Source organism: Pleurodeles waltl, chromosome 7, assembly GCF_031143425.1.
Source record: "Pleurodeles waltl isolate 20211129_DDA chromosome 7, aPleWal1.hap1.20221129, whole genome shotgun sequence".
Taxonomy (NCBI): domain Eukaryota; kingdom Metazoa; phylum Chordata; class Amphibia; order Caudata; family Salamandridae; genus Pleurodeles; species Pleurodeles waltl.
This window is the reverse complement of record NC_090446.1, coordinates 1,222,839,436-1,222,860,674: the sequence shown is the minus strand read 5'-3', so window position 1 is coordinate 1,222,860,674 and position 21,239 is coordinate 1,222,839,436.

Here is a 21,239-nt window from a genome sequence, read left to right as displayed (position 1 = left end):
TGTATGTCCCTCATCACCCCAGTTAGGGAGGCCAAATTTTTATTGTGGGCCTCCTTTCGTTCTTGCATGTCCCTATGTGTTAGACCTGATTAGCCTCAGGGTGGTCACCCCTAAACCTTTTGCCTTCCTCCCTCCACTTTTTGGACATTGTTTTTGCTGGTTTTAAGACTCTGCACACTTTACCACTGCTAACCAGTGCTAAAGTGCATGTGCTCTCTCCCTTTAAATATGGAAACATTGTATCATACCCAATTGGATGATTTAATTTACTTATAAGTCCCTAGTAGAGTGCGCTATGTGCACCCAGGGCCTGTAGATTAAATGCTACTAGTGGGCCTGCAGCACTAATTGTGCCACCCACATAAGTAGCCCCTTAACCCTTTCTCAGGCCTGCCATTGCAAGGCCTGTGTGTGCAATTTCACTGGCAATTCGACTTGGCATTTAAAAGTACTTGCCAAGCATAAAACTCCCCTTTTCTACATATAAGACACCACTAAGATATACCCTAGGTAACCCATAGGGCATGGTGCTGTGTAGGAAAAAGGCAGGACACGTACCTACGTAGTTTATATGTCCTGGTAGTGTAAAACTCTTAAATTCGTTTTCACACTGGTGTGAGGCCTGCTCCCTTCATAGGCTAACAGGGCTGTCCTCATACATTGTTTGAGTGGTAGCTGCTGATCTGAAAGGAGTAGGAAGGTCATATTTAGTATGGTGAGAATGGTGACATTAAATCCTGCTGACTGGTAAAGTTGGATTTAATGTTACTAATTTAGAAATGACACTTTTAGAAAGTGAGCCTTTCTCTGCACTTAAATCTTTCTGTGCCTTGCAATCCACATCTCGCTCGGTTTAGTTGACATTCCTTGTGCATTCACTCAGACACACCCCAAACACAGGACATTCAGCCTTACTTGCATACATCTTCATTTTGAATGGGTCTTCCTGGGCTAGGAGGATGGAGGGCCTGCTCTCACACAAAGAACTGCCACACCCACTACTCGGACCCTGAAAGGGGACCTGGTGCACTTCTAGGCCACTCTTTGAAGTCTCCCCCACAACAAAGGCACATTTGAGTATATAAATAGGGCCTCTGCCCCTACCATCTCAGACACTTCCTGGAGAAAAAACTTGAAACCAGAACCTGCATCCTGCTCAGAAGAACTGCCTGGCTGCCCAAAGGGCTCACCTGAGTACTTTCTGTGAAGGACTGTTACCTTGCTGTTGCCCTGCTGCCCTGCTGCTCTCTGGCTGAGGTGAGGAAATGCTCCCCAAGGGCTTGGATAGAGCTTGCCTCCTGTTCCCTGAAGTCTCAGTACCCAAAAGACTTCGGGGGTTATTCTAACTTTGGAGGAGTGTTAATCCGTCCCAAAAGTGGCGGTAAAGTGACAGATATACCACCAGCCGTATTACGAGTTCCATAGGATATAATGGACTCGTAATACGGCTGGTGGTAAATCCGTCACTTTTCCGTCACTTTTGGGACGGATTAACACCTCCTCCAAAGTTAGAATAACCCCCTTCATCTCTTCAAGAAGGACTCCTTGTGCATTGAAATTTGATGCACAACCTGCCAGAAATGATGCACAGCCTGCATCACAGTGAAAATTTCAACGCACGCTGAACCGGAATGAAGCAGCCTGACTTCGCAACGAGAAGATTGATACAGTGCCAGCGTAGCGATGGGAAATTTGACGCACGGCCCACTGGATCGATGCATAGCTGAGCCGGAACTACGCAACCCGACTTCCAGAGAGGAATCGATGCAGTGCCTGCCGTGCAGTAGAACATTTGATGCAACGCCAACCGGATCGACGCAGCTCCTGTTACTTCGTCCTGCCAACACAGGAAATCCACGCACCGTCCAAGGGGCGTCTGAAAACCCCGCAACCCGAATACGATCCACGACCGAGCACCGGAAATTGATGCACAGCCGTCCCGGCTTGGAAAGTACGCATCACTGTGTGCGGACCGAGAAATTGACGCACACCCCTTTGTTTCCATGCTTCTCCTCCTCTGCACTTTTTTGCGGGGATTTTTCATGCGAACCAGCTACTTTGTGCTTGAAAGAGACTTTGTCTGCTTTTAAAAGATTTAAGACACTTTATATAACTTTTTAATGATATCTTGATATCTCTACATTTACTTATTGCATATTTAATCGTTTTGACCTGCATTTAACAGGATAAATATTGGTATTTTATGACTTATTGTACAAATACTTTACACATTGCCTTCTAAGTTAAGCCTGACTGCTCAGTGCCAAGCTTCCAGAGGGTGGGCACAGGACAATTTGGATTGTGTGTGACTTACCCTGACTAGAGTGAGGGTCCTTGCTTGGACACGGGGTAACCTGACTGCTAACCAAAGACCCCATTTCTAACACTATGCATGTCCCTCTGTAGCGGCTTGATTTCCCGGAGTTCAGTCAAGACCTGGCTTATCATGCCTTCGGACTCCTGATAGGCCCCCAAGACATGACTGATGGTGTTCACACCAAGAGCACCCTCAGTGGCCTCACACCGCTGGCCAATAGCATCCCTCCCACTTGCCCTACTCCCTTGACCCTTGCCACAGGGTGTTCTCTCCCACTGGTTGCTGGACCCTAATAGTCAGAAGTGTTGCGCTGCAACTCAGAATCCCTGACTGGGGGGCACAAGATGGTAGACACAGTGCTCGGTATACAGGTAGGTGGCCAAATGGTTGCCTGCGATGTTGAGGCAACTGGGCTGGGAGGTGTTGATGTGGGCACAGTGAAACTCACTGTTGGTGTTTGACCAGGTTTCCCAGATGGGGCAGAACCATCCTCCATGTTCAGATGTCCAGGAGTGTCTTCTTCACTGTGAGCTTCATCCAGAGGGGTAGTGGCAGTCAGTATGCCCAGTGGCGGCTCAACCTTTTGATGTGAAAGATACAATGTTATTAGTTGTATTGTGACATCTACCTCCAGCAATGTAGTGTTACATTAAGCATAGACCTTGTACAAAGTTCATTTGCAGTTAATCCTATTGTGACAAGTACCCATGGTATTGGTTGTGTTGATCTGACATTTGTGAAGCATGCCAATTTCATTTACATCAAGCAGCTGCTGAAATGTGCAGATCATTAGCACTTGAGAGGATGATCTGGAGAATGCTATTTTACCACCAGTACAGGCAAACCAGTGGCTAAGCAAGATATGTTTTTGGCCATTTTGAGGCCTAGTTGATTGTGATGAAGGCACACCCAGGTGTTTGTTATATATGTGATCGGAGTCATTATGTGGTCAGTGCAGTGTGAATATGTCTGCTGCCAATACCATTCTGGGTGTGCAGCTTGAGGCCTGTGGGATCATTGTTTTGCACACTGGGTACGCCCCCCCTTCCTGTCCTCAATAGTTTCATTTTTGGTGAACATGTCAAGATGGAGCTAAGTAGCCAGACACAACTCAGAGTTGAGCATGATCTGTACTTTGGTCACTCCTAGGTGAGTCTATTTCAATTGAGATTTAGCTAGCAAGGGTCTTTGGACAAGTGGTTTTAAGGTTGGAGTTAGAGACACAGGGCCTATTGGGCTTTGCATTCCAGTCACTCCCTCTACTTTCCACCACAATGCAAATGTTATCCTCCCAGGTGAGTAAACTTCAATTGAGAGTTAAGACACAGGGGTATTTGGGCATGTGAACATTGGGCTTGTGTTTTGAGTTAGAGAGACAGAGCCTCCTTAGCAGTCATGTCACTTCCTCTACTTCATACATTTAATAAATGTCACCCACTCCAAGGTGAGTACACTTCATTTGTGAGTTTCCAAAGAAGAGTATTTAGAGAAGTGAACACTTGACTAATAGTTGGAGTGACAGTAACAGAGCCTTCAGGGAGTTGAAGTCATGTAAAACATACACTATACAAATATTATCCTTCCAGGTGAGTAGACTTCAATTGAGATTTAAGACACAAAAGTCTTTGGACAAGAGAACACTCAGCTTGTGTTTGGAGTTACAGATACAGGACCTGCTGCGAGTTGCAGTCATGTCACTCCCGCTAATACACACACACTACACAAATGGTATCCTCCCAGGTGAGTATACTTCAATTGAGAATTACCAAACAATGGTATTTGGACAAGAGAACACTGGACTGGTGGTTGGTTTTACAGACCCAGGTGAGTACACTGCATGTGTGAGTTACCAAACAGGAGTTTTTGGATTGGGGACGCTGAACTTGTGGTAAGAGTGACAGTAACAGTAACACAGCCTCCTGGGAGTTGTAGTCATGTAACACACACACTTAACAAATGGTATCCTTCCAGGTGAGTACACTTCAATTGAGAGTTAAGACACAGGGGTCCTTGGACAAGAGAACACTGGGCTGGTGGTTGGAGTTACAGATACAGGGTCTGCTCGGAGTTTCAGTCATGTCACTCCCGCTGGTACACACACTATACAAATGTTATCCTCCCCAGAGGGTACACTTCAATTGAGAGTTACCAAACAATTATATTTTGATGAGAGAACACTGGGCTAGAGGTCGGTTTTACAGAGAGAGGGCCTTCCTGGCCTTAGTATTTATGTCACTTTCTCTACTTCCAACATTTGACAAGTGTTATCCTCCCAGCTGAGTAAACTTAAATTGTAAGTTGTGAAACCGAGGTCTTCAGACAAGTAAACACTGTTATGATGTGTGGAGTGACAGATACAGGGCTTTCTGTGAGTTGCAGTCTTGTCACTCTCTCTACTACACACACTTGACAAATTTTATGTCCCCCCCCAGGTGAGTACATTTCAATTTAGAGTTCACTAACATATGTATTGTAGCATGTGACCACTGCGCTTGTCAGGAATCCCCAAGGTGCCTCCTGCGTTATCTGTCAGCATCCCCAGGGATTAGGGTTAAATCATATCTCTGCTCTTGGTTAAACCTTCATGTTTCTAAGTAAACATAATGTGCTGTGTTACACAATTGGTTTTATCAATGCTTGTTTTACCAATGCTTGTTTGCTAATGTGAGCAGGTGTAGACATGTGCTTCTAATTGGGCATGGTGAGTCATCTCAACTTCTTTCCTGATTGGCTATAAATAGCAGAGTGAAGCAAGCCTCCCTGCTTGGTTTTGTTTTGCTTCCTGATCTCAGCATCTGACTTGGCAGTCCAGCCCCTGCTGTCATCCTCGTATTCAGGAGTTTTGAGGCAATTCTTTTCTTCATTCCAGTACCAGCGGACTCCAGGTATTCCTCCAGCACACCAGAGAAGACTGCGGCTAAGTGACTAGTATTGTTCTTTGAGCGCCGTGCTTTCCTAGAATAGCTGGAGTATTTCAGACCTCATATTTTGGCAGAGTGCTTATCTTGAAGAGACAAATGCATTTATGAACATTCTACATTATTATTGTAGTTACTTACCTAAATGTGCTTCAGGAAATCTGCTTGCGCTCAAGTACTACAAAAACTGACAGTGTAATTTTAAAAGAGCAATTACATGACATTTCTTTCTCTAATAGCATAACTCTTGGATTTAAACTGTCTCATTCATGCCTATGTTTCAGGTTTGAGGAATTTGCTTTTTGAAGAGTTTTTCACACACAGAGTGAAACCAAACCAAACTGTGCCACCCTAACTCTTTGAACCGAGAGTGGACATTTGTATTTCTTGGATTGTTTTTGTTCCTTTTAGTTTAACCCTATGCATGCAGGAAAGTTATATGTGATATAATTAATGCCCTTGTTTGTCTTTCTTGTGCATGATACGTGCAACCACAATTCTAATTGGAGTGTGCAACAGTGGATCTCTGGGAAGCCAGCCCTAGTGTTGCAGTACTTATTTTTATGGTACTCAGTTTGGGTTTTTGGTAATGCAGTGTTAGTAATTGTGCCAACAGTTATTATTATCCAAGAAAAGTGCTGGAGAATCCCGGTGTTCTACCACTCCCGTGCCCATATCAGAAAGAGAGATTCAGGGCCATATTTATACTTTTCGACGAACAACTGCGCCAACGCAGTTGTGCGTCAAAAAATCTAACGCTGGCTAACGCCATTCTGAAGAGCCATGCGGGCACCGTATTTATTCAATGACGTTAGCCGGCGTTAGCCGGCGGAGCTGCCTGGTGTGCGTGTAAAAAAATGACGTACACCAGGCAGCGCCGGCGTAGGGGAATGTGGAGCTTGGGCGCCAAAAAATGGGGCAAATCAGGCTGAGGCAAAATTTTCGCCTCAACCCGATTTGCGCCATTTTTTTTAACTCCCAACCCCCATTGAAATGATTCCTGTCTTAGCAAAGACAGGAGTCATGCCCCCTTGCCCAATGGCCATGCCCAGGGGACTTCTGTCCCCTGGGCATGGTCAATGGGCATAGTGGCATGTAGGGGGGCACAAATCAGGCCCCCCTATGCCACAAAAAAAAAAAAAAATACTTACCTGAACTTACCTTATGTTCCCTGGGATGGGTCCCTCCATCCTTAGGCGTCCTCCTGGGGTGGGCAAGGGTGACAGGGGGGTCCCTGGGGGCATGGGAGGGCACCTCTGGGCTCCTTCCGAGCCCACAGGTCCCTTAACGCCTGTCCTGACCAGGCGCTAAAAAACGACGCAAAAGCGGCTGGACGTCATTTTTTTTGACCCGCCCACTCCCGGGCGTGATTTTTGCCCGGGAGTGTAAATACGGCGCACATGCCTCGGAGTCAATTTTTTAGACGGGAACGCCTACCTTGCATATCATTAACGCAAAGTAGGTGTCCACGCTAAAAAGTGATGCAAACTCCATGGACTTTGGCGCTAGACGCGTCTAACGCCAGAGTATAAATATGGAGTTAGTTTTGCGTCGAATTTGCGTTAAAAAAAAAGACGCAAATCCAGCGCAAACGGAGTATAAATATGCCCCTCAGTTTCACAAAGTTGAGTGCACTAACTCTACTATCACTCTATAAACAATGCCCTGCCCCCCCCTGAAGATACAGGGTGCCTGGCTGTACCGGCAAGACGTGGTAGTGCTTTGTCTCTTTCTCTTCCACTCCCCCTTTCCTTTTGGAACACCTGCCGGGGTTTCTGTGTCCACCAGGAAGTGCTGAGAGGTGTTCCAGGAGGTTGGGGGCATACCATCGCCCCTGCAGACATCATGCTTTTCAGGTGAGTGGCCCCGTCTCGACAGTGCTAGTGTTTGTAGTTACAGGAATAGTGTCTCCTGGGGGTTGTAGTCATGTCAGTGCCTGTACTACACACACTTGACAAATGTTATCTCCCCAGGCCTGTACCCTTAAGTTGACAGGTAACCGACACGGGTATTTGGAGAATTGACCACTAGTCTGGTGCTTGGAGTTATAGAACTGTACCACTGGTAGCTGGAGTCATGTCAGTCCCTGTACTACACACACTATACCAATGTCATCTCCAAGGTACACTTCAATTGTGAGTTGCCAAATAGAGGTCTTAGGACAGATGAACACTGGGCTGGCGAGTGGATCACAAATAATCACAGTACACATGAGATGGACTGGTATGTTATTGAGAAACTGAGACAAACAAGCATATATGAGTTATGTCCTCCTGCAGTATGAACAGAGATGGGTTTGGCGATTGCAGACATACAAGTATGGGCTAAATAATGAGATACCATGGTCCTTGCTACAGACGTAGGTCACACTTGACAGCCTTGCCCCCACATCACTCTTTCTTAGTTTGATATGTGTCAAAAATGTGGATTAGCATTATTTCTGGACAGAGATCCACAATATAACATTTTTATTTAGACACCATGGCTGACCGTGAGGCAGTGCAGTCATATAAAACAGCACATATACTTATTCATGTTTGGGTACACATCTTCTGCACCTCTATGCCCCATTTCTGCCTTTTAGATTGCTTAATAATAGGCAGCATATAGAGAAGAGGGGGCCAGGGAACAATACTTCTACCCCTTAATAGTCTATATATTCTTTTCATGCACAGGAGGTAGCGCAGACACATAAAAAATCAATATACTATTTCTTTTTTCTTGTCCATATAGGGACTGCGCTCCACTTTGACAACTTTTTCCTCACTATGGCATGTATGAAAAAGTGGCTCATGGGACTGTACTTGCTATGGTCCATGAGAGGCAGCGGCAGTGTGCTAATGACGCTACCTTCGGTGTGGTGACGTGAGCAGGACATTCTCATGAACTCAGGCTGTTAGCACTTGGGAAGCACAGGTTCACGGGACTACAACTCCCATGAACATCCATAAGCGGCAGCATACCAATTACGCAGAACTCCAGCACCCCTCCATGTGTTGCCGGAATGCCTGAGACATAGATGCACCTGTGGTAGCTCAGGAACTGGACCATGAAAAAACAAGATGGATTACAGACATACAGCTGGTACATGCACACGCTCATCATCTAAGAATAAAGATGGGACGCCCATATTTGTCCACTTGACAACTATAAACTAGTGCCCTGATGACGATCTCTTTTAAATTGTTCCCAACTGTCCCTAAGGTCAAAACGCATCAGCAATTTCTGGTGTGAGAGAGATGAAGAGGCCTTTTTCCAATCTACTAATAAGTGGCACACTTCCAGGCCTTAAGGGAAGCAATGAACAAAATCACATAGGAAATTAAACTTTATTTGACCACCTCCCTCCCTCATAGTGAAAATCTGGGATCCCCTTGAACTGTTGTAATAAGCTAATCTATTAGTTTGCATGGGTAACTTCTTGATTTATTACTCTGGATAAAAAAATGTACACATTTTTGTTTATCTTCTTTATCCATTTTTGTATTTATGTTTGTCTGCAAAATACCACACATTGCATTGTTTCATCAATGTATCTTATGTTCACTATTGGCTTGAGAATATTTTTTGAAGTATGAGGTTATTTTGTGTATATTGTAACTAATATGTGAATCATATAATCAGATACAAATCACGTGATACACACCGGATTCATGAGCTGTTTTGTATATTGACACAAAAAAGAAATCAATAGCCACTAGGGGTCTTTTTTCTATAGTTAGTTTATGATAAACTGGTGGCAATCCAAAACGGATCCTACTGGTCGCAGTATAAGACCTTCACCACATACAGACTCCTACTACCATACATGTGCCACATATTCACTGTACACACTAGACGCACTCATGAAATATCAGTGCAAGCATCTGATATTGAATTAACAGTAGAACTGAACTTTAGAGGAGTCAGTACACTACGTCTCCATTTTCACAAGCAGTTGGGTACTCAGAGCAGGGGTACACACTGGTTCACCATAAAGGAGACAATCCAATCCATACCTAAGAAATCTGATTGATTCTTCAGATATATACAAAGGTAGTGTAGTGTGTACAACCTGGACTCCACAAACCCCATAAAGATCTTATTATAAAGTACAAAGGCTCTATTAACAAGATAAAATGTTCTAAAATTAAAGTGAGCAGCTTTGTCCATAGCAATAAAACTATATGTTCTTTCAGTAGCTCATCTCAACTACTATGTACAGGCAATCAGATAGCTCCTAGAATTAGGTGATAATACATACCACAGCCCAAGTACCTGTATACCTGTATCCTAAACTGTACTCTTTACTTACATAAGCTTACACACAAGCGCCTCAGCTCCAGTTAAGGATCAGTATCATTGCACATCCTAGTGACAATATTTATTTTATTCCCTTAGGGCCTCTATTATACCTGTCATTCAGAGAAGGCAGTGTGGTATTGTCACTGCAAGCAACAGTGTAATTTATAAGTCTGTTAGAACATGCTTGACAGTCTCTGCCTTAATGCAAGCACCACGTTATAAGAACTATGCAACCAAAGCTTGCACTTTCCAATCCCTATACAGGATGATAAACCTAAAATCATAAAAGTGTTGTGTTGTGGTGTGACTTTACCTGTGATGTACCTAATGTATTATTGGGAACATTACAGAGAATGTCTGCAACCAGGCAGTGGGAGTTGGAAGAGAGCAGCAGGAGGAGCAGGCTCTGTTGTGGTGGCTGTTTCAGACAACCATGAAGTTTTAATAAAATTGCCTGGAAACATAAACTGAGCATTGTGTTTTCCCAACATGTTGGATGAAGAAATATCAATGTCTACAGATTAGTTAATTTGGAGTGACTCTTGCAAGGATGGTCAGCTAGGTATAACTAGATGCCTATTTGCTCACTCTGTGCCAGTGGACTTACCAGAGAGCTAATTTTTGGGGACAACTTCAGAAAGTAAGCTGTTTGCCTCTGTACCCAAATATGGCTGTAGTTACACCAAGATTATGGGGAAAGGGGGTTGAAAAACAGAATGCCCCTATCATTTTATATGTTTAGCAGCCGTTTGTAATAGGAATCAAGGCAGAAGAGGTGATTCTATTGTGAAGGCCTGGTGCATCCTACTATGACTCACTGTGAGATTTTAGGGCATTTTTTATATACCCCAGTAGCCCATATAGCTGCTATTAAAAGTGTTTAGAAGTAGGATTTCCACAGGAGAAGCGCTATGTAATATTACAAAATGGTGACTATGTCTTAGCGACAATGTCTGAAACAGACCATTCTTATTTACTTCTCTAACCATGTATTTTCATTTATTGAAGTATGCTTAAAATCATTGTGCCTCTTTTTTACCCAGTGGGACATGTGGGTTCATTTTGGGGTTGCCAAACCATTCTGCCTATTCACTCTGTTTCCAGGAATTTTTCGTAACTAAAGTATCATAAAGTGAATGCAAATAGTGCACTGCAGATACATATATTTCAGTCGTTGGCATGATCTATGTATGTATATATATATATCCAAAGTCAAGATGTTCTTGATTGTTTTGAACAATGCCACATAGTACAATTGTCTGACCAGACTGGAGATTCAGAGGCACCAGAAGGAGAAAACAGGAAGGCAGACTTTCTCCATCTCCACAGCCAGATCTGGAACACCACAATAATCAACATCAGAACTTTTCATGCTCCCCTCCAAGTCAAATCATCAAAAACAGTTATTTTCAAGGAGCAATTGATGAACAACTATAGAAACCTACTTGCACCGGCCTCCTGTCAACAATCCTGTGTTAGTATGCATGGACTTGCATCTGTTGCTTAGCTCCCTGATCCCTCCCATCTATGCTGGCACTATAGAAATAGTATGAATACTGGAAACAGTGACAAAACACTAGTGGCATCTGCTGAGTCAGATTGTCTAGTTGTGCACTGGTCAGTGAAGCATGGCTATGTAATTGGCTCTATTTGTAAGAAGCCATCAATGGTTGAACCACACAGAACAATATTTTCTCGATGCACAAGTTCACGCAGTAGGCCTTCATCTTTCCTGGTATTGTTAGGTCAGTTTGTCACTCCAATACGCCAATGCATGAGGGGGAGGGGGTTTAAAGATCTGGCAAGGTCGCTCTGCAGTATAGTGGCAGCCAGTTCTTCGTCGAGTTCTCCAATTACACAGAGAGCACTCGAATCTGTCATCTGCCTCAGTCAGACAGCCTCCACATAAATCCCTTATTGATCCAAAAGTAAACTATTTTCAATATAATTGATGTTAAAATCTGTTTATCTCTAGGCATAGCCTCAAGTCTTTGTTCGAAAGATAAGGTCGGCCTTTCATGGACAGTACCGCTGTTGAAAGCTTAAATCGTTGATCCCTTCCGGACTCTTATCACTGCCGATTGAACCAGTGACCGGGGCTGCTTCTCCCTGGCTATGAATTCACAGTGTGACTGATTTTACAGGAATGTAGACATTGGCCATTCACGTGCTTACAATGCAAAGATTTGACATTTTAAACTGCCACACTGCCGTTTAGCACTGCAATCATTAGTGCATTAAGGTACTTCACTCAGAGAGGCTGCTCTTCACTGCAGGAGCCGCCAGTAATTTATCACGTGCTGACTGATCGTGTACTGGAGGCCTGCAGCAGAGATAGCAAATGTAATGAAGTGGTTGTCATATGATTACTTAGAGTACATTCATACAGTGCAAATGGAGTGTCTGTTATTTGTTTTACTTAGAGTACATTCACAGAGTGCAAATCAGTAGCGCAAAGGTCATACGGAAACGCAATCAATTATGCATGCAAACTAACAGCAGTATAACAAGATAATAAGAAATGCAGTCACAAATTACTGGGAAATACGCTTCTATCGTAAAACATTACTCAAATTCAAATTCAATGAATTCCGTTAGCATATGGAAACCACCAGGAACCTGCACATAAGTAATAGAGGCCGTAATAATTTGAACAGGTTTTTTACATGTATACGGTCAATGCGACGGCTAACAGAGATTAAAATGGGTGAACGTGCATGGTAATTTATTTTCTATTTTTTATTTGCTGAGTGTTTTTTTGAGTTACAGTCCAAAAGAGTGTTGATTTTAGCACATTTCTGTTTCGTGGGCTGGGGTGTGTACTATATGGCATGCTAATTACCTATATTGCAATTATTCCTGTGTTCTCTATATATGTTGATTTTAGTCTGATTTTGACACTTCCAGAGCTCACATACTGTGAATAAATAAAGGGCGTTAAGACAAGCAGGTCAGCAAAGGAGGAAATAAATACAGAGAAGCTATAAAGTAGCACAAACAACAGTAACAAGCCTTGGCAAAGCTAATAGGTTTCGCCTCAATGAAATCTATTGGTTTTGTCAATGTTTTTAGGACAAGCATAGCAGCGCGCAAGCGCTGCTTTTTTAGATATGTTGTGATCTATTCTGTGGGCTTTAACTATGCCCATCTCACTCCCATCACTGTAATTCATTCCTAGCCCTGCCTTTAAAAAAAACCTTGATTTCGTTGGTAAATACTTTACGTTTGTCCCGCCTTGAAGCTGTTTTGTTACTCCTTGCAGACTGACCCTGTTACATGAATTATTACACAATTCTGCCATATACGTTAGTGAGGGTCCACCACTTTTTTCTTTTTTTCTTTTGTTTGTCCCCTTCGCGCTCCATGGAGGCCATGGCGTTTTGAAGTTTAATATAGCGTGAACTTGATCTGAGGTATCCTCAGTTAACTTGGGCTACTCTCAGCCTTTTGCCAGACTTTGAAGCTTGCATGTCGTGCCGTCCCTCTCACCCCTCCCAGAACACTGCTTATTTTTAATTCCTCATTTGATTGTTTTACTGCAACACTGTTCCAAGCTGCATCTGTGACTCTGTAAGCTTAAGTTAAATTACAAATCTCTGCATATTGTTTTTATTGTGTTGTGCACTGTTTGTAGGAAAGTATCCTCTTTTTTACATGTTTTCCCCAATTTCTGCCTGATGTCAGTGTGTTTTGACTGTGTCCCTGGGACCTTGCTAGCAAGGACCCCAGTGCTTGTGGTTTTTGGCCTGCTTGTCAGTATGTTTCACTGTGTTTGAAAGTATGCTTGACTGTCTCACTGGTGTCCTGCTAACCAGAACCTCAGTGCTTATGGTCTCTTTGTTCTCAGATTGATCACTACATATTGGTAACCTAGTATTTCACTCCAAATTGAGTGAAATAAGTCCCTAGTATATGGTACTTAGGTATCCAGGGCATTGGAGTTCCAGGGGATAACTATGGGCTGTAGCATTACTTTTGCCACCCATAGGGAGCCCATGCAAAGCCTTCTACAGGACTGCCATTGTAACCTGTGTGAAATGGTACATGCACCCTTTCACTGCCATTTACACTGCACCAGGTCACTTATAAGTCACCTATATGTCAGGCCTTTCAACTCTGAAGGCTGGGTCCAAAGTACCTATGTGTGAGGGCACCCCTGCACTAGCAGGGGTGCCCCCACGTCATCCAGGACCATTTTCCTAGACTTCATGATTTTGGGGATGCCATTTTACGTGGGCACTGGACATAGGATAATACCTATGTTCAGCTTCACAATGGTAACTCTGAATATGGCCATGTAAGATGTCTAACAATCAGATATTGTACCCCAAAACTGATTCTAGTATTGGTTGCACAATTCCATGAACTTTGGGGGCCCCACCGTGGACCCCCAGTACTGCCATACCAGTCTTCTGAGGTTCTCCAGGCAGCCCCAGCTGCTGCCACCTCACATACAGGTTTGTGCCCTCATGTTGCTTGAGCAGTTCAAGCTCAGGAAGGCAAAACAAAGGATTTCCTTTGGGAGAGGGGTGTTACACCTTCTCCCTTTGGAAATAGGTGTTGCAGACATGGGAGTGGTAGCCTCCCAGAGCCTCTGGAAATGCTTTGAAGGGCACAGATGTTGCCCTCCTTACATAATCCAGTCTCCACCGGTTCAGGAACCCCCAGTCCCTGCTCTGTCATGAAACTGGGCGCAGCAAAGGCCTCTCCCCTTTCCATCACCACCACAGTGGTGGTGCTCAGAGCTCCTCCAGAGGGTCCCTGGGTTCAGCCATCTTGTTTTCAGAATGGGCAGGGAACTCTTAGAGCATCTGAGTGGTCAGTGCCAGCAGGTGATGTCAGAGCCCTCCCCTTATAGGTGCTTACCTGCTTAGGTGACCAATCCCCCTCAGGGCTATTAAAGGTCTCTCCTCTGGGTGTTTCTTCAGATTCGGATTGCAAGACTCCAGCAGAAATCCTCTGCATCCGTTACTTCATCTTCTGTCGCAGCTGTCCCCTCGAGGAATTCTACAAACTGCAAAAAAAATGCAAAGATGACTTCTGCAACATTGTAACTTCAGCTCCTGACAGCAACTGAAACTGTTTCCAGGTTGTGCATCCTCCGAGGACTGCATGTCTTCAGCCTGCACCAGGAGAATTGAAGGAATCTCCCGTGTGGTAATGGAGTCACTTTCCTGCTTCAGCGGGCACCTCTCTGTAGAGACGACTCGTGGCGTGGGTCCCCTTTCTAGGTGACAAGCCTGGATCCAGCAACACAGGTGGTGGACTAAAGTGACCCCTACAGTCCCAAGGTCCAGCTGTCCAACTTTGGTGGAGGTAAGAGCTTTTCCTCCACACACAAGACAGTAACCCAATGCACTGCGTGACTTGCAGTTGCCAGGGCTTGTGTGCTACCTTCCATGAAATTCTTTGTGCACAGCATAGCTTAGGCCCCCAGCACTCCATCCTGTGATGTACAGCTTCCTGAGTGGTTCTTCTGCGGCGTGGGATCCCTTTGTGTCATGCTTCATGGGCCTCCATTTGCACCTTCTTTGTCACCGTGCTGTGGGATTCCTGTGTGCACTGCCTGGTCTTCTGAGGACTCTCTGAGTTGCTGAGAGCCCCCTCTGTCTCCCCATCCTGGGTAGAGGCCACCAGGTCCCTCCTGGTCCCAGGCAGCGTCATTTTCTACTAAACACGTGCTTTGCGTATGCCAAGGCTTGTTGGTGGAATCCAGTGACACAAATCAGACCGCAACCATCCATCCAGCGTGGGACATCTTCTGCACCAACCAGGAAGCTGCATCTGTCTTCTTGGGTGCATAACTGACTTTGTCTTCTCACTGGTGGTTCCACTTTTGCACCTTCATCCAGATTAGCAGGGGCTCCTGTTCTCCCTTGACTCTTCAGTGCTTCTTGGACTTGGTCCCCTTCTTCCACAGGTTCTCAGGTCCAGGAATCCATCGTTGGTGTCTTGCAGTCTGTTCTGGTTCTTGCATAATCTTCTATCACAACTTCTTGTATGTTTCAGGAAACTTACTGTGATTTACTCCTGCCTTCCTGGGCTCTGGGGTGGGTTATATTACTTACCTTTGTTTTTTTCTTACACTCCCAGCACCCCTCTACACACTACACTTTCCTAGGTGGGAAACCGACATTCGCATTCCACTATTTTAGTATATGGTTTGTGTTTCCCCTAGGTCCATTGCAACCTGTTGTGATTTTCACTAGTTGCACTGTTTTCCGACTGTTTTCTGACTACTTACTTACCTGTTTCTATTTAATAGTGTATATATTGCATATATTACTTACCTCCTAAGGGAGTATAGTCTCTAAGGTATTTCTGGCATTTTTATCATCACATAAAGTACCTTTATTTTTGTAACACTGAGTATTTTCTTTCATGTGTGTGAGTACTGTGTGACCACAGTGGTATTGCAAGAGCTTTTCATGTCTACTGAATCAGCCTTGGCTGCTAAGCTACAGCTACCCCTAGACAGCTTGGCTCCTAGACACGGACGTCATTTCACTAATAAGGGATAACTGGACCTGGTATAAGTATAAGTACCTTTGGTACCCACTACAAACCAGGCCAGCCTTTTACACTGTTATTTTCATGACAGGTCCTGGCACGAGTCCTGCCAAGTCAAGTGATTGTAAATAGAGCCCGAGGTTGTTTGCTTGAAGCAGCCAGCGGGTGGAGCTGGAAAGGCAGGGCTCAGCAGGAAGTGAATTCTACAACTAGGCTGTGAATCCCAGACTGGGAGGAGAAGCCAGCAAGTGCCGTGCTGCATCCCGAAGGAGGGAAACACCAGGGTACATACTACACACCTGCATGTTTATTTCTATTCTTCCTGCAAGATGTCTCCCGTGCCCACCTCATGACTTTCCACATCTTGCAGCGATGACAGCAGATGTAGCCCACCTCGGTTTACAGCATATGTTTAGCTCTGTTAAATCTTGTTTACCACCAGTTGAGCAACAAACTCCCCTGGCTCCAGCATGTCGCAGCACCTTGTTTGTTTTTTAATCAGGGCTGTTCCCACCAAGTTTGAAGGCAGTCTGCTGGCATCACGTTGTTGTCTGTTGCATGGAAGGCGGCTTCTTCATGAAGTCACTGTTTATGTTAAATATATCCTGCTGTTGTGACATCACCAGCCAAGAGAAAAACGAATGCCTTTTACAGGCATACTGCATGTGCCAAACCAAGTTGACTATCAAATCCACAGGGATCCAAGGAGCTGCTGTCACACTGTTGGTCTGCTGAACAGACAGCAAGGGCTGATGGACGGTATGACAAAGGGAGAAGCCAAGACATGCTAGGAGAGAGTGAAAGCAAGATAAGTGCCACACAAGTGTGGTCTTGATGTTAAATAGGTGAGTTACAGGTGGAAAAATCACAACTAATGTCCTATCTTGGGCCTTGCTAACAGCAAAGTAATTTGCCAGTTTAGCGCCATACTGTGGTTTTAGCTTCTTGGTTGCACCATTTGCTGTGTTCCACTGTTGTCCCATTATTCCACGTTCCTTCCCAAAAATGTGTGTGAATCGGGGGAGAGAAACTTGCTTTGTACATGGAATGTCTACAAGGCAGGGCAATAACAAATATATGGTACAGGGGGTGTTCCTCTGTCTTGTTACGCATTCATTTGAAAGGGCCATGCCAAGCAAATTTTAAGTTGAAAGCACACACCATGCTATCCAAAGCGCTCTCACTATAATCAACGCTCTCCGTCAACAGATCTATCAAATGTGGCATAGTACCAAAGTTGCTCCTTTTCTAACTAGGGAACATAATTCCAGTATGGAAGTCGGTTCACCATCCTGTGATTCTGGGCAATTCACTTAAACTCCCCGTGCCCCCCCAATCTGCACTTGTCTAATATATTTTTTTGTGCTACTGTAAATAGCTTCGATGCCTGATGGTCGAGTTCATGCTATATGAAACTGCAAAATAACCACTGTGATTTTGGAGAAGATTTTAAGCCATAAGTCGACCAGCACCAAGAATTCACATAGATGGCGAGCTTGAAGTCACTTTGTAATGTATACCCTTTGTAGCATGGAAAGTTGCTTTCAGTTGGGTATGGTGTGGTGTCTGTCGGATTTCACCAGGAATTTTCACTCACAGGCAAAAACGCATCCACACTCTATTCCTCTCTCTGTTTGGAAAGACTTAAAATTTGTTGGTTATTGCACAAGGTAATGCGCTTTATCCCACTCACTACACCTACAAATCTGCATTTGTCTCTCTTTCGGCTGTCCCTTAAGCCTATTTTGTACACCCTGCTTAGCATATAATAATATGTTTCAGCCCCTGAAAGCATGGGAGGAAAAAATGTGTTTACACAGATTAGTGCTTGTCACATTGATTAAGAGCTACCCCTTCAGTTCCAACTTCTTCTTAGTAACAGCAGTGAGGGGATGTCAACCGTCATGACTCAAGTTTGCCCCATGTAAAGCTCCACGTCTGTTGTAATCTCTTTAGCAAATGTTTTTCAGGAGAAAAAACATCTTCATAATATATACTCCCCCAGCTACTGACAACTGCAGCCTAATCCACTTCCCTACTTGTGCAACCACATTTATCATACTTTTGCCCTATTTCTCCTGTGGGGCATCTTAAGAATTTTGGGGGGCCCTGGCCAATCATATTTTGGGGGCCCCTGTTTGTAACAGATTTGAATTTATGATCCAGTTCCGTCTCTTTCTCGCCCTATTTGGCCAGGTCACTGACAATGCACAGGCACACCCATCCAAATTCTTAATGTCTTTACATCTAATATTCAGGGATAGTGATTTATGTATTCAGTACTTGTAACACAGCAGCAGATCACTAATATTACTGAAAATAATCTCTGTGAAACCCTCCCATTTCTCATATGTGAAGTCCTGTTTTGGTCTTAAAGAACATTTTTTATGGATGCTACATGAAACTAGCACAACATTTCTCTGAAAATGTCAGTAAGAATCCCTTACACATCACCCACATTAACAATAAATTAAAAGAAAACAGTACTAAAAACAATCTAAGAACTTTTCATGGTCATCGGGGAAAGACTCTCTGCAGTGAATGGAAGTGCTTTAGTTATATGCAGGGCCACTTGAATTATGTGGCAGAGAGGACCAAATTATGCGGCAGGGTTGACCAATGTATGTGTCAAGAAATGTTCAGTTATGTATTTACAATGCCAATAGCCCTAACTCAAGCATTAAGTTTAGCAGTGCCAGCGTCATAGTGTTTTTTTCCCAAAGTTTATGACGTGCTGCGCAACAGCTAGCGCTTCTGTGTGATATGTCTAAAAATTTTTGACAAAACCAATAGGTGTCGCCTGTACGAAATCTATTGGTTTTGTCAAATTAGCTTTACAAAGGGGCTTTACCAATGCCTGTTTTCTTTTCTTCGTGTGGCATATGCTTGCAGTATAAACGTTAAAAAGTAACAATTGCACAAGCTTGCTAAATCCACACCTATTGGCTTTGCCAGTGCTTGGACTACTTAAAATCTCTTTGTCGAGAGTTGAACACCCACCTTCGTTTGAAGAATAAAGTAGAAGAACGGGTAGGATAATACCTACTCACAGACTACCATCACTTTACGAAACAAATATCATTAACACCGTACAATGTTAACTTTTTGCCCATGGAACCAGCAGAACTCACATTTATTTTAACTTTGACCCGATTTGAAGACATATCACTGTTATACACATTGTCATTCAAATTGTAAATATTTGTAACTTAAAAAGTTAGTTTAATGCAAAAGTCTCTGAAGCTGTCATTGTAGAAATTTGTGGAAGTATTGATGTACTACTTAAGATGCACTGTTGCAGCCGTATTCTGCCATCTGTATTGCACAATAAGGACAAAATTGAGCCATTGGTCATGATTATGTTATGCTCTGCGGCCTCCTTGAAGTGATGTTGTTTGAGTCCAGGAGAGGTGGAAAAGATCCAGGGCTAGAAAAAAGGGGTTGATAGGATTGTGTAGTAAAGCCCAATTAGGAAATGAATCTAAATGGGCACACATTATAAAATGTTGGTGACAAAGCCAGGCGAGTAAAATTGCTATTATCATTATATGCTTGGGGTCAACATCATTGAGTAATACTGTCTGCCTATGGTTAACAACCCCAGGATTAAAACATTGGGGCAGAAGGTTTCTACTAGATGGCATGATAATACACAACTTGTGAATTTAGAAAAATGTCACGCTGCAAATCTACTGAATGGGTATGGTTGCAATGACCAGTCTTGTTTTGTGATAGCAAAACAAAAGTGAATTGTCAGCTCTGTAGAAAAATATTCAAAATGTGGCATTATGCTACATATACCGGTGGCCCTTTTAATGGACCTTATATTTGGAAGGCAACTAGAAACATAAAAGAAAAAAAACATTCAATAATTTTACAACTATTTCAAACGGTACAAAAATATTTTAAAATGAAGTACCTTTAAAATGCAGAGTAAAATCGTGTTAAAAACATACCTGGGAAGAAGAATAGAATACACATATTAACAAGCGCCGGACCCGTGGGGACTGGTGAGTGCGCGTTGCCCTGGGGGACTGGTGAGTGCTGTGGCGATCACGGTTGCAGTCTCGGTGTGAGGCACACTGTAGTGATGATCTCTGACGGTGAGGTTGGAATTGGAAGAGAGTGCGGATTCTGCAATGGAGAGAGAGTTGGAGGAGGAGTTGGAGTTGGAAGCTGGTGGAAAGAGGAGCTCTTGCTGGAGGTTTATCGTTATGATCTGATTCAGAAAAGTACCAATAAAAGATTATCTCCTCACATACGCGTGGGATTCGTACATATTTTGGCGACGAGGGACTCTGTGCAGGGGGCAGAGAAACATGAAGAAACGATAACCTCCAACCCCTGTCCCAGCTATCTGGAGAAGGACCCATGAAAGGAGGAAATTTACAATGGACAAGGAAGCACAAACTTCAAAAAGGAAGTGAGAAGACTTGTGAGTTTTGGTTAAATTGATGTGTATTTATAAACTTAATTTTCAACTGCTGGAGATTATCAGAGAATACGGAATAATTGATTGGTTTTCGTTTGTAAATTACTTCAGAATAATATATTCTGTATTCCGTTGCTGTGCTGATTTACCTTATATTTATTGAAACTATTATTTAACCTTGACAAAGCACAGCCAAGGTTTATTACCAACGATCTGTTAAAGGGCAATTCCTCACGCGAGTGCAAGTTGTGAATTCAAATAAATACAACACGTGCGATAGAGACGGCTTGCAGAGTCTCTCGCGCACGATTTGGCTTGTGCAAGGTTGTGAATTCAAATGGATACTACGCGCGCGATGGAGACGGCTTGCAGAGTCTCTCGCGCACGATTTGGTCGGCAATAAAAAGGATTAACACGCGCATCAACACGCATGCATCGCATTATGATAGACGGCTTGCGCACGATTCAACACGCACAGAACTGCTAAATTAAAAAGAATCAACTCGCGTATCAACACGCAGGCACCGTGATTTTGTATCTTAATTCACCTATATTAAAGAGGGAAGTTTGAAGGAAACGTCGTTTACCTTATGGAGATGTAATGGCAAGCAGCTCTATGGCTTGGAAGCAAACGTGGAAACAGAGGAAGGACTGAAGAAATAATTTCAATAAAAAGAATAGAAAGACTAATAAGGACAACTGTAAACAGAGATTCTAGAGAAACATAAAATATTTTTATTTTTATTAATTATTTAATTTAATTATTTTACTTACTTAT